At 37.5% G+C, this 15,676-nt stretch overlaps 1 pseudogene; it reads left to right on the top strand.

The window, feature by feature from the left end:
• The first annotated feature begins 5,732 nt into the window (after window positions 1-5,732).
• On the top strand, window positions 5,733-6,497 carry LOC109028481 (small ribosomal subunit protein eS6-like; annotated as a pseudogene).
• Window positions 6,498-15,676: the final 9,179 nt, after the last annotated feature.

Here is a 15,676-nt window from a genome sequence, read left to right as displayed (position 1 = left end):
GCAACTGTTTTCCCCCTGAGCACTTGCTAATCTGAGCACATCTAAAATCTGCAAATCCAGGTTTGGCCTTGGCAAAGGGCCACTGCTATGGGAGAGATAAACTAGCAGAATTGGATTTTGGCAGTCATAGTGGGCTGAAGTGACAAAATTGAAGATTTGAGGAGCCTCAAACATATAACCAATATCCTCTTCAATACCTTTGCCAAATTCTGAAGTTATAAAAAGTGGTGAGTCAAGATGCAAAGCCAAAAATCTCCTTAAAGTAGAGCAAAAAATTCTGCAGTTACTCAGTACTAAAAAAAAAGAAAGTTGGGTTCTCAATTAAGTTTCCTGATGGCCACAACCTAACAATAGGAGGAAATTAGATTAAGGCTGATAATTATGAAAAGTGTAGCCCAGGCTTGACCCATTCAGTCCCTGACTTGAATAAGGAAATTAGCCACCCCATCCCAGCCTCCTGACATCCATTTGCCCATCAGAGGAAAGGGCGAATCTACCTGTGAAAGATAAGATCAGCTGAAACTCTGCAGTGTTTTAAAGATATTTAAATAGTAATGATTTACTAGGGATGTAGAAACAGGACCATGTGATCAGTAACCAAGGGGAAAGACAAATGATAAAAACAGATCCACAGATGATTCAAAACAGTCAGTTCTTGTTATTTGTGGTAGCTATGCTCTATAAATTGCTAAGAATGCTGAAGTAATGAATAGTGAACTATTGCTACACAGGGAAATATAGGATGTGGTTCTGAAAACCTCTGGTCACAACAATTTTATCAGCCAAGATTCTGTTGGCATTATATAAGTTTGTTTGACAACTTCTTGTAAGATGAGCCAGTGTTATCAGCTTTGACGACCTGCTCTTCCACATAAATCTTCCTGTATAATACTACTTAGCAGGTATTTAAAAAATTTTTCCATGGCCTCATGATCTTCAGAGCCTCCTTTGCCTACATTTAACATTTCTCATGCTATATCACCTTTTCAAATGTGTGAGCCACCATCATTAACTGGGAAGTGTGCAACATTTTCCTGACCCTGAGTGATGTAACAGTAAGTTTATTTGACATTCACCATCATGGTAGTGCTGTACATTATGCTTTTGAGAAATCAATCATCATCTTAATAATCCACAATTTTAGACACTTTATAATCTTTTCCATGGCTTCATTGTGCACTATACATGTTACTTTAGCACTTTCCAGAGTGGCTTCACTTACAGACTGGCAAGTTTTCTCTTTCTTTTTCTTCATGTATCACATTATTGACTCATTAACATTGGACTCATGACAAAGAGTACTATAACTCATGCCTGAACAAAGCTTGTCTAGTATACATATTTTCTCTGTAAGGTACATCACAGCCATCTTGCACATTGAAACACCAGACAGCACTTTAGCACAATGCTTGGGAGCCATAAACAGCAAAATTGCCAAATAAAGCACAAAAATGCAAAAATAGACAATAAGACACCTGTTTACAATAGCAGAGCTGAAACAATACTGCAGAGTGTCACCTTCTTCAATCTCAGCTGGGAACATGTGCATCAAGAAAATGAAATTTTTCACCACTCTGCACATTTCCATAAATGACTGTGAAAGTGCCATGAGTATTGATTTGGGGTTTACAAATAAATTTTAGCAAGCAGATTCACAAATATGGAATCCACAAATAATGAGGATGCACTGTATTCATGTTAACAAAGACTTCAAAATAACTATAATTCATATGTTTAAAAGTATAAAGAAGGAAAAAAATTAAAGATTTTCATCAGTGAACTGGAAGCTATAAAAAAATGAATAAACATCAAATTAAAAACATAATGGATAGATTTAACACAATATTGACCATAGAGAAGATGGGGTTATTTAACTGAAAGAAAGGACAAACTGAATGAATATACTGAGAAATGGAGGCAGGTGGACTAATTTAATAAATAATAAAACAGAGCACAGTATACATGTGAGGGACACCAAAATCAAACTGCTAAAAATGAAAGACAGAGAAATCCTTAAAAGTAGAAAGAGCTAAAAATGCATATTACCTCCAAAGGAGTATTAATAAAGTTGAAGGCTGACTGTATAATGGAAAGTATACATGAGATGATTTTTTTTTTTTTGAGACATCATTGTCTTGCTGTGTCGCTGAGGGTGGAGTGCAGTGGCACGATCTTGGCTCACTGCAAGCTCTGCCTCCCAGGTTCACGCCATTCTCCCACCTCAGTCTCCCGAGTAGCTGGGACTACAGGCGCCCACCACCACACCCAGCTAATTTTTTGTATTTTTAGTAGAGACGGGGTTGCACTGTTAGCCAGGATGGTCTCGATCTCCTGACCTCATGAGCTGCCCGCCTCGGCCTCCCAAAGCTTTGGGATTACAGGCGTGAGCCACTGCGCCCAGCCGAGATGATCTTTTAAGTTCTGAACTGAAGAAAATAATTACCCTGATTGCTCCTGCCATTGATTAAGTGTTGCTGTTTTTGAGCATTATATAAATGGAATTGTATTGTACTCTTTTGTGTCTGGTTCCCTTTGTTGAATATTATGTTTTTGACATCCATCTATGTTACTGCATTTAACAGTAGTTCACTTATTTTCCTCATACAGAGCAAAGATCCATGTAACAAAGGACCACAAATAATTTAGCTGCTTTACCATTTATGCACTGTTTTTTTATTTCCAGTTTGCAGCAAATAATAAAAAATACTGCTATAAACATACTTAAGCATGTCTTTTGGCATCACATTTCTATTGGTTGCAGTCTAGCAGTGGAATTGCTAGATCATGTACAATGCAAGTGCTATAGACTAAATTGACTTCCCTCCCCGCAAATTCATGTGTTGAAGTCATAACCTCCCATGTGTCTGTACTGGACATGGGGCCTTTATGGAGAGTAAGGTTAAATGAGGTCATAAGAGGGAAGCCTTCCAGTAGAACTGCTGCCCTTATAAAATGAGGAAAAGACACTGGATGTCTCTCTCTCTTTCTCTCTCAGCAAGAAGGCAGCTGTGCACAAGCCAAGGAGAGAGCCCTCACCAGAGCATGAACATTCTAGCACCTAATCTAAGACTTCTAACCTCCAGAGCAGTGAGAAGGTATATTTCTGTTGTTGAAGCCACCCATTCTGTGGTATCTTATTATGGTAGCCTGAGTTGACTAATACAGTCTGTACTAAGTGACAGTATATATTATTAAACAAGTTTCTGAAATGTTTCAAACCAGCAGTTTACAATGGTTTCAACTGATCCATATCCTTTACAACAGTTAGTATTATCTATATTTTTCACTGTGTCAGTCTTGTTGTTCTGTTGTGGTATTTCATTGTGACTTTAACTCCCCTGATTAATAATGATATTAATCATTATTTTGCAAAGTGCCTTTTCATGTCTTTTTTTTCATATTGATTTATAGGAGCTCTTCTTAACAAATGTCTTCTACTCTCTTTATTGTATTTTTCTTTCTTAATCATGAAAATAAGTTCTTTATTGCAATGTAGTTCAATGTATCAATCTTTACTGTTAGTACATTTTGTGTTCTGTTTGAGAAATCTTTGCCTACCCCAAAGATCTCAAAGATCTTATCTTACAGAAGCACTTTTTAAAATCTTTAACATTTATATCTACAACCCGTTTGGAAATAATTTTTACATTTGGTATGAGGTAAGGCCTAAGATTTATTTTTTTCCATGTGCATATTTATTTAGCCCAGCACTGTTAGTTGGAATGTACACTTATTACTGTTTCTTCTATAATAAATTAACCATATGGATATGATTCTGCTTTCTCAATTTTCTATTCTATTCCAACGAGATGGTTTTGTTTTCATATGCCAATAACACACTGTCTAAATTACTGTAGCCTAATGTCTTGATATCTTATGGTGTAAATTCTCCATAATTTTTGTTCTTTTTCAAGATCACCTCAGATATTTGTAGACTTTTTGTATTTCTATACAAATTTTAGAATTACTTTGTCAATATCCACAAAAAACAAAAACTTTCTAAAATTCTAATTTGGATTGCATTTAATATATATTAATGGTTGACAATTAACATTTTTACATTATTGAATCTTTCATATATGAATATATACCATTTATTTATGTATTCTTTAATTTCTCTCAAGAAAGTTTTTAGATTTGTGTTTATAAGTCTTGTTAGACTTACTCCTAAATATTTGATGCTTTTGATAGTACTGTTATTTTAAATCTTATTTTAAGATTTATTTTAAAATCTTTATTAGTATGTAAAAAATACTGATTTTTAAAAAAATGTTAACCTCATACCTTCCTAATTTGCCAAACTTATTTTAGTGTAAATTCCTTTGGATTTTCTAACTGATCTTCAATACAATGTTGGATATAAGAGAGTTAACAATAAACATACTTGTCTCATTTCTGATCATAGAGGCAAAATTTTGATATTTTATCATTAAGTATTATGCTCATTATAGGGTTTTTGTAAATAGTGTTATCAGATATGGGATGGCCTTTACATTCTTGGTTTGCTAAGAATTTTTACTATAAATGGGGATTGATTTTATAAATGTCTTTGTTGAGATTATTATATTCTTTTTCTCACCTATTCTGTTAATGTGGTAAATAACATTGATTGGTTATTAAATATAAACAAACTTCACAAATTCTGCTTGCAAACTTTATTCCTAAAATAAAACCAGTCGCCTGTCTACCTACCCCTCCCCCGCACACACATGCACACATATACATCAATCACTAGAGTTATTTACTAATTTTTAGTTTAGACTTTTCATTTATGCTCCTGAGATTTTCCTGTAACTTTCTTTTCTGGTCCTGTATGTGTTAGGTTTTGGTATTAAGTGTATGCTGTCCTCATAAAACAAATTTGAAAATGTTTCCTCTTCTTTTTAACTTTCTGCAAGCATTTGCATAAAATTCTTATTTATTCCTTCAAGATTTAAAAGAATTTACTGGAGAAGATGACAGCTGGGCCTAGATATTTCTTTGTGAAAGAGTTCTTTATTGCACATTCAATTCCTTTAAATGATATAAGACCATTCCGATTCTCTATTTCTTACTGTACTAGGTTTTTACAAATGTGCTTTTAAGAAATTTGTCCCCTACGTCTACATTTCCAAATTTTCAGGAATATAATTCTTCAGTATATTCTCTTGTTATCATCTTTCCAAATCTCTGAATGACCTGTGGCAATCTCCCTTTTTATTTCTGCTATTGATTTTTTTTTAATTTCTCCTCTTTTCTTCTTGCCTAGACTTGCTAGAGATTTAACAATGTTATTCACCTTTTCAAACATTCAACTTTTGGCTCTTTAAATCTTTTGTGTTTATATTTTCTGTTTAATTAATTTTGTTCTTTATTATTTTTTCCTTCAGTTTCATTTGGGATCTATTGAATGTTCTTTCTGAGAGTGATACTGAGATTTTTCAGCCTTCCATCTTTTATTAATGTATGCATTTAGACCTAAAAATTTCCCCTTAACCACAGTTTTATTAGCATCCTCCAAAATTTTATGTCATATTTTCATTTTCATTTAGTTTGAAATATTTCATAATATTACTTGTGATTCTACCTTCAATCCCTGGATTGTTTCAAAATATGTTGCTTAATTTCCAAGTAATTGGGGATGTTTTAGCATTCTTTTGTGCTTGATTCCAGCACAGCCTGAATGAAATTGTTCATTTAAAATATATTGAGCACCTTTTCATGGCACGTCAGAGGTGATCAACTGCTTCAAGATGAAACTGAATATGTCCTTCCCAGCCACTGGCTTCCAGAAACTCACTGAAGTGGATGATGAATGCAAATTTCATACTTTTTATGAGAAGTGTGTGGTAACAGAAGTTGCTGCTAACTCTCTGAGTGAAGAATAGAGTGGTTATGTGGTCTGAGTCAGTGGTGGGAATGACAAACGAGGTTTCCCAATGCAGTAGTGTGTCTTGACCCATGGCTGTGTCTGCCTGCTACCGAGAAAGGGGCATTCCTGTTATAGACCAAGGAGAACTGGGGAAAAAAAGCACAAATCTGTTCGAGGTTGCATTGTGGATGTCAGTCTGAATGTTCTCAACTTGGTTATTGTAAAATTTAAAAAAGGAGAGAATAATGTTCCTGTACTGACTGATACTATGGTACCTCATTACCTGGGGCCCAAAGGAGCTAGCAGAATCCACAATCTTTTTAATCTGCCTAAACAAGATGACATCCTCCAATATGTTGTAAGAAACCTTTTAGACAAAAAAGGTAAGAAACCCAGGACCAAAGCACCCAAGAGTCAGCATCTTGTTATTCCACGTGTCCTGCAACACAAACACCAGTGTATTGCTCTGAAGAAACAAAGTATTAAGAAAAATAAAAAAGAGGCCACAGAATAGGCTAAACTTTTGGCCAAGACAATGAAGGAAGCCAAAGAAAAATGCCAGGAACAGATTGCCAAGAGATGCAGACTGTCCTCTCTGCAAGCTTCTACCCTAAGTCCAAGTGCAGTCAAAAATAAGATTATTTGAGTAATTAGAGGAGATTAGACTCTCAAAAAATATGTATATTGATATTTATGTTTCTGCTCGTAATCAATTTTGTTCTACATGCACTTAATAGAATGTGTATTCTGCCACTGTTGGCACTGTGTTGTACGTATGTCAGTTAGATCGGGTTTTCTTGAATTCTGTTTTTACTGATTTTCTATGTCCTCACTGAGCATTTTGCTCTGCTTGTTCTGTCAGTTACCAAGGTATGTTAATGTGTCTTACTGTGATTGCACATTTGTCTATCTCTTAGTTTTTGTTTTATAATAAAATTTACTTTTTAGGTTTACAGAAAATTGACAGGTAGCACAGAGTTCCCATATAAGCTCTCCCTATCACACATATACAAAGTTTCCTCTGTTTTTAATATCTTCCTTTAGTATAATACATTTGTTACAGTTAATGAAACAATATTGATTTGTTATCATTACCTAAAGTTCAAAGTTTGTATTAAGATGCACTCTTTGTGTTATATAGTTCTCTATGTTCCCTCAAATGCACAATGTCATGAATATACCATTATTATACAATAATACCCTAAAAATTCCCTATGCTCCACCTATCCATCCCTCTCCTCCTTCTAAACCCTGGCAGTCACTGATCGTTTTACTATCTCTATAGTTTTGCTTTTTGCAGAATGTCATATAGTTAGTTAGAATCATATAGTGTGTATTCCTTTCAAACAGACTTCTTTTGCCTAGAAATATGCATTTAAGGTTCTTCCACCTATTTTTGTGGCTTAATAGCTCATTTCTTTTTACTGTCAAATAATATACTATTGTATGGATGAACCACATGTTGTTGATCTATTTACCTACTAAAAGACATCTTGGTTGCTTCCAGTTTTGGGCCATTATAAATAAAGCTACTATTCACATTCAGATTTTTGTGTAGACATAATTTTCAACTCTTTTGGGTAAATACCCAGTAGCACAATTATTGGATTATATAGTAAGACTATATTTTGGTTTTTAAGGAAATGGCAAACTATCTTCCAAAATGATTGTATCATTTTTGAATAGGAGCAATGAATGAGAATTCCTGTTTGCTCCACATCCTCATTGGCATTATTTGGTGTTATCAGCCAATCATTGATCCTCTTGGCAGGTGGTTAGAACAGGGACATAATGCCTTAAACCAATCAGGGGACTCACTTCTTTGAGGTTTATTCTCAGATTTTGTAAGGCTTGGTCAACCTCTGATCCAACCCCACTTCTATAATGTAGCCCTTGGAGGATTCACCCTGAAAGTCTTGTGTGTTTTCCAAGATCCCTGATTCACCCTGAAAATCTTGTGTGTTTTCCAAAATCCCTCATTCTTAGAGTCTCAGACTTCAATGTTTTCTCTCTCCTGTAGTGTTAGACTGATGAAAGTGCCACTTAGCTTTTTCGTTACACTGTGCTCTTTCCTGAAACTTATCATTCTCTCTTGCTCTCATTCTCTACCTCTTGTTCTGTAACTCCTATTTAAGAAAAGGCAAATGCCTCAAGGGAATAACTGTCACATGCTCACTTTCCTGCATATCCCTTATCTCTGTAATCCTGGCCCCTCAGTTCTGGTAACCTCAGAATCTCTCTAGTGCTTTTAGATAGACTGTATTTAAAATGTCTATTCAGCAAAGCAGTTGTTTAGAATACATAATTGATTAAAAGAATGTGTAATTCTTTCCTGATGTCTGTATTGTCTGGCAAGAATACAATCTCCCTGAGGGCCAGGACAAACTTGACTTTAGCCCTACCATCATCGGAGTCATTAGCGCAGTGCTTGGCTCCATAAATTTTGTCTTTTGGAAAGAACAAATAAAGAAAAGAAGAGGAGAGGCAACTTTAAAAGAAACTTCCTGTTATAGAATCAGTAACACAAAAACAAAGATTCTTATCAAAGATTCTTGAAGCTGAATGTGCTTGAGTTTTGTGTGCCAGACTGCCCTGCAGTGGGAGTAAACATTTCTGAAACTTAACTGTTCATTTTCCATTCTCCATCTTCCATACTCCTTTGTCCCAGTGGAAATGGAAATGGAGGCCTCATATTAAAGGCTCCTGGTTTCACTGGGTTCGATGTGGTATTGAGTGAATTGTTAAAAGAAAAATCTAAGGAGAAATCAGGTTAGTGGTTTATGTGAAACAACAGTAATATTTGAATTAAAGCTATAAATCAACTATGCAAATAAGCCTGTGCTCAGGGCAGAAATGCAATCAAATGGCCTGCAGAAGGAAACTTAATAAGCCCTGCCTCTCCTTCTGTTACCTTGCTGTAAGTTTCCTGAGATTCGGGTCTTGTGGGGACACTGAGAGAGGGTAGCTCCAGGCATTCCAGTAGCTCTCACAGCAACTGTACTAGCACCTGGCAGCATTCTAACACCTCAGAAAAGGTTGAACAGTTTGCATCTGTGTCTCTGTCAAAAGGTATTAAATATGCATCTGATCAAGATAATAGGACTATGAAGTGCCTATGGGGGAAATTTGCTTGAAATTATGACTATATGTACATGCTTTCTTTCTGAAATGGCTTTGGGGCTGAAATTCTCACAGAAGAATTGGTTAAAGAACGGGAGATGGTTCAAAAAAGATTGACTGTTAACAGTTTGGGTGGAAAGTAAGCGGGGCAGCAAGACCAAAATTCAGGCCTCATTACTAAAGATGGGGCCCAGCCCTGCCCATGGAATTTTTACCACTTGTTGGTGGCCATAGAATCATGGTAGTCAAGTAATCATAAGTCTTGGTTTGCTCAGGATAGTCCCATTTTATTTGTACTGCTCCAGTGTAATTGTTATTAGCACCTCCTTTTGTTCTTAAGAGTGTCCTGGTTAGGATGATAAATTATAGGGCCACCCTACAAAGTAAGGATTTCCAAAATTATTTACTTTTTGAATGTCAAACACTCAGACTATTATTTCACAGTCCAGTAGGCCTCAAAACTCATAGCCCAGATCTACATCCATTAATGAGAGTAGTAAGTTTCCTCTCTCTATAACTAATCAGGTAAAGACTAGAAAAGGAGATGAGGTCAAGGAAATTTGGACAAAAAACAAGGGCCTATTTCAATGGTTTTGTGAGATTCCTTCTTTCCCTGAGGTTCAGCAAATCTGAGAAAAAAACTCATAGGGGAAATAGTTTCTCAAGTTTGTACAAGAAGATGGTAGCTGATGAAGAGGCTGAGCCCAAGTTTTCTCACTTTCTTTACTAGAGACTGATTATGATTAGGAGAAAATAAGCCAGACAGGGAAAAATTTAGAGTGGTTCTAGGTACTGCATGTCTAACTCAACTGAAACCTGTACACCCACTCCAGTTTGAACTCTAAGGGCAGTAGAGTTTTTGTTACATGCAAGAATTCAGGTGGGAAGGAGGCAGGGAAAGATGGGGGGTGCGGATAGAAGTCTCCACCAATCATGCCCCCTGCAAGGACACCAATTTAACAACTTATCTACACAGAAAAAACACGATCATAAGAACCAAAAATCAGGCAAGCCCTCATAGTATCTGGTTTTAACATTGTATCACTGAAAGAGACATTGAAGAGACAGAAAACAACAATCTTGAATTGCACCCCTCCCCAACCTCTGGCCACAGCAATGTGGTGCAGAGTGTCCCTGGGTGCTCGAGGAGGGTGAACACAGAAATTATGAAGCAATAAACTCCATGCTGTTCTGCTACAGCAGAAAGAAACACCAGACCAAACTCAGCTGATGCCAGCCCATGGCAGGAGCATTTACACCAGCCCTACCCAGACAGGAATCACCAATCCCAGTGGTCAGAACTTGACTTCCCACAAACCTAACCACTGAGGGACAAAGTACTCTGTGTCTCTAAATAAACTTGAAAGGCAGTCCAGGCCATAAGGACTACAACTGTTAGGTGAGCTCTAGTGCTCAACTAGGCCCAGAGACTAACTGGGTGGTGGGGCATCCAAATACTGAGATATCAGCTGGGGCAGCCAAAGGAGTGTTGGCAACACACCTCCCCTACTCCCAGGCTGCACAGTTCATGACTCCAAAAGAGACTACTTCCTTTTGCTTGAGGAGAGGAAAGGGAAGACTGGGGAGGACTTTGTCTTGCATCTTGGATACCAGCTCAGCCATAGCAGGATATAGCCCTGGTCAAAGTTGTGAGGACCCATTCAAGGCCCTAGCTCCTGGACAACATTTCTAAACATACCCTGGGCCAAAAGGGGACCCACTGCCTTGAGGGAGGGACTCAGTCCTGGCAACATTCATCACCTGCTAACTGAAGAGCCCTTGGGCCTTGAATAAGCAGCAGCAATACCCACGTACTGTGTCAAAGGCCTTGAGTGAGCCTCTGAGACTTGCTGGCTACAGGTGGGACTCGGCATATTCCAAGCTGTAGTGGTTATGGGGCAAAACTCTTTCTGCTTGAGAAATGCAGAGGAGAAAGTCTTGAGCCTTAGGTACCAGCACAGCACAGGAGTTAAAGCATCAAGTGGGATCACGGGGTCTCTAATTCCAAGACTTGACTCTCGAACAGCATTTCTGGACCTGCCCTGCACCAGAGGTGATCCCACTGCTCTGAAGGGTGAGTCCCAGGCCAGGCAACATTCACCACAACTGACTTAAGAGCCCTTGGGCCTTAAGGGAACATCAGCAATAGTCTGGCAGTACTCCTCGTGGCCTGGGGTCTCGGTGGCTGTTGGTTGAGGCTTTTCTGGCTTTAGAAAGGGAAGGGAGGAGTAGGAAGGACTACATATTGTGGTTTGAGTGCCAGCTCAGCTGCAGTACAGTAGAATACCAGGTAGACTTCTAAGGTTTTTGACTCCCAGATGGCAACCCTGGACTCACATGGGGCCTGGGGGACCTTGCCACCCTGAAAGGAAGGACCTACACCCAGCTGGCTTTGCCACCAGCTGATTGTAGAGCCCCAGGGCCTTGAGCAAACATAGGCAGTAGCCAGGAAGTGGTTACAGCAAGCATTAGCCAAGACTCACTGCTGTGCTGGCTTCAGGTCTGATCCAGTGTAGGGGTGCTTGTGTCACTTAAACTCCAGCTTTAGGTGGCTCAGAACATACAGAAAGAGAGAGACTCTGTTTGGGAGAAAGTAAAGGAAGAGAACAAGAGTCTCTGCCTGGTAATCAAGACAATTATCTTGGGTCTTGTCGAAGACTGTCAGTGTGGTACCACTAATGAGTCTGCAAGAATCATGTTATTAGGCTTGGGGTGCCCCCTAAAGCACATACATCTTAGATCACAACACCCAAGTCCTTTCAAATATCTAAAATGTCTTGCACAAGAAGGATGGGTAAAAATAAACCCAGACAGTGAAGACTGCAATAAATACCCAACTCTTCAATGCTCAGAAACTGAAGAACATTTGCCAGCATCAATATCATCCAGGAAAACATTACCTCACCAAATGAACTAAATAGATCACAAGGGACCAACCTTGGAGAAACAAAGATATGAGACCTTTTAGATAGAGAATTCAAAATAGCTGTTTTGAGAAAACTCAAAGAAAATCAAGATAACACAGATAAAAAATTCAGAATTCTACAAATAAATTTAACAAAGGGATTGAAATTATTAACAAGAATCAAGCAGAAATTCTGGAGCTGAAAAATACATTTGGCATACTGAAAAATATGTCAGAGTCCTTTAATAGCAGAATTGATCAAGCAGAAGAAAAAATTATAATGAGCTTGAAGACAGGCTATTTGAAAATACACAGAGGATACAAAAAAATAATAAAAAACAATGAAGTACACCTACAGGATCTAGAAAATAGCCTCAAAGGCCAAATCTAAGAGTTATTGGCCTTCAAGTTATTGAAAGTTTATTCAAAGGGTTAATAACAGAGAACTTCTCAAATCTATAGAAAGATATCAATATCCAAGTACAAGAAGGTTACAGAACACTGAGCAGAGTTAGCCCAAAGAAGACTATTTTAAGGCATTTAATAATAAAACTCCCAAAGATCAAGGGTAAACAACTGATCCTCAAAGCGTCAAGAGGAAAGAAAAACAAATAACATGCAATGGAACTTTGATACATCTGGCAACAGACTTTTCAGTGGAAACCTTACAAACCAGGAGAGAGTGTAATGACATATTTACAGTGCTAAAGGAAAAAAAAAACACTTTAGAATAGTATATCTGGTTAAAATATCCTTCGAACATCAAGGAGAAATAAAGACTTTCCTAAACAAAAGCTGACGGATTTCATCAACAGCAGACCTGTCCTACAAGAAATGCTAAAGAGAGTGTTTCAATCAGAAAGAAAAGGACATTAATGAGCAATAAGTACTCACCAGTAGGAACAAAACTCACTGGTAATAGTAAGTACACAGAAAAACACAGTATTATAACACTTTAACTGTGGTATGTAAAGTACTCTTAACCCAAGTAAAAAGACTAAACAATGAACCAATCAAAAATAATAACTGTAACAACTTTTCAAGACATAGCCAGTACAATAAGATATAATTAGAAACAACAAAAAGTTTAAAAGTTGGGGGATAAAGTTAGGGCATGGATTTTTTTAATTCATTTCAATATTTATACAAAGTGTTATATTGTTGTCAGGTTAAAATCATGGGTTATAAGATAATATTTGCAAGCCCCTGGTAAACTCAAACAAAAACATACAATGAATACACAAAATTAAGAAGCAAGAAGCTAAATCATATCAGAGAACGTCACCTACACTAAAGGAAGGCAGGAAGGAAAGAAAGAAGAAAGAGGAGACCACAAAACAAAAACAACCATAAAACAAATAACAAAATAGTAGGTGTAAGCCTTTCCTTATCAATAATAACAATAAATGTAAATGGACTAAGCTCTCCAATCAAAACACATAGAGTGGCTGAATGGATGAAAAAACAACACCCATTGATCTTTTGCCTACAAGAAACACATTTCACCTATAAAGTCACACACAGACTGAAGATAAAGGAATAGAAAAAGATATTCCATGCCAATGGAAACTGAAAAAGAGCAGGAGTCACCATAACAATATTAGACAAATAGATTTCAAAACAAAAACTGTAAGAAGAGACAAAGAAGGTCACTGTATAATGATAAAGGGTCAATGTGGCAAGAAGATGTAATAATTTTAAATATCTATGCACCCAACACTGGAGCATCTAGATATACAAAGTAAGTATTATTGTAGCTAAAGAGAGAGATAGGCCCCAATACAATAATAGCTGGAGACTTCAACACCCTTCTTTCAGCATTGGACAAATTTCCCAGACAGAAAATCAACAAAGAAACAACAGATTTAATCTATAGACCAAATGAATCTAATAGCTATTTACAGAATATTTCATCTGATGACTGCAGAAAACACATTCTTCTCCTCAGGACATGGCTCTTTCTCAAGGACAGATCATATGTAAGATCACAAGACAAGTCTTAAAACATTCAAAATCATGCAAATAATATCAAGCATCTTCTCTGACCACAATGGAATAAAACTAGAAATTAATAACGAGGAGTTTTGTAAACTATACAAAGACATGAAAATTAAATAATATGCTCCTGAATGACCAGTGGGTTAATGAAGCAATTAAGAAGGAAATTGAAAATTTTCTTAAATGATAATGAAAACACAACATACCAAAACCTATGGGATACAACAAAAGCAATGTTAAGAAGGAAGTTTATAGCTATAAGTAGCTACCTCAAAGAAGAGGAAAAAAATTCAGATAAATAACCTAATGATTTTGGGTTATCATAACCAAGTGGGTTTTTTTCTTGGGATGCAAGGATGGTTCAACATATACAAATCAATCAATATGATACATCATATCAACAGAATGAAGGATAAAAACCATAAAATAATTTCCATTGATGCTAAAAAAGCATTTGATAAATTTCAACATTTCTTCATGACAAAAACCCTCAAAAAACTGGGAATAGAAGGAACATACCACAACATAATAAAAGCCGTATATGACAGACCCACAGCTAGTGTCATACTGAATGGGAAAACACTGAAAGTCTTTCCTCTAAGATCTGGAATGTGACAACACTGCCCATTGTCACCACTGTTATTTAACATAGTACTGGAAGCCCTAGCCATTGCAATCAGACAACAGAAAGATATCAAAGGCATCCAAATGGGAAAAGAAGTCAAATTATTTTTTTTACAGATGATATGATCTTATATTTAGAAAAACCTAAAGACTACACAGGAAAACTATTAGAACTACTAAACAAACTTAGTAAAGTTGCAACATACAAAAATCAGTAGCATTTCTATCTGTGAGTGAGAACTCACTCACTGTCATGAGAACAGCATGCGGGAAACCACTCCCATGATCCAATCACCTTCCACAAGGTCCCTTCCTTGACACATGGGGATTAAAATTTGTCTTACAATTCAAGATGAGCTTTGGGTGGGGACACAGCCAAACCATATTATTCTGCCCGTGATCCCTCTCAAATCTCATGTCCTTCTCACATTTCAAAATGCAATTATACCTTCTCAACAGTCCCCCAGAATCTTAACTCATTCCAGCATTAACACAAAAGTCCAAGTCCAAAGTCTCATCTGAGACAAGGCATATCCCTTCCCCCTTAAAAAATCAAAAGCAAGTTAGTTACTTCCAAGATACAATGGGGGTACAGGCATTGGGGAAATGTTCCTATTCAAAATGGGAGAAATTGGCAAAAACTTGCCCCATGCAAATCCAAACCCAGCAGGTCATTAAATCTTAAAGCTTTGAAATGGTCTCCTTTGACTTCATGTCTCACATCCAGGGAATGCTGATGGAAGGGGAGACTCCCAAGGCTTTGGGCAGCTCTGCCCCTATGGCTCTGCAGGGCATAGCCCCTGTGGCTGCTTTCACAGGCTGGTGTTGAGTGCCTGTGGCTTTTCCAGGTGCAAGCTGTTGGTGGATCTACCATTCTGGGGGCTGAAGGATGTTGGCCCTCTTCACACAGCTCCACTAGGCAGTGCTCCAGTGGGGACTCCGCATGGGGCCCCCTAACCCACATTTCCCTTCCATACTGTTTTAGTAGAGGTTCTGTATAAGGGCTCCACCACTGCAGCAGACTTCTGCCTAGACATCCAGACATTTCCGCACATCTTCTGAAATCTAGGCAGAGGTTCCCAAAGGTCAGCTCTTGCCTTCTGCATATCCACAGGCCCAACACCACATGGAAGCCACCAAGGCTTCAGGCTTACACCCTCTGAAGCTACAGTCTGAGC

The sequence above is a fragment of the Gorilla gorilla genome, chromosome 8 (assembly GCF_029281585.2).
Source record: "Gorilla gorilla gorilla isolate KB3781 chromosome 8, NHGRI_mGorGor1-v2.1_pri, whole genome shotgun sequence".
NCBI classification, from domain to species: domain Eukaryota; kingdom Metazoa; phylum Chordata; class Mammalia; order Primates; family Hominidae; genus Gorilla; species Gorilla gorilla.
The sequence above is the reverse complement of the archived record's forward strand: the minus strand, read 5'-3'. Positions and strand labels throughout refer to the sequence as shown.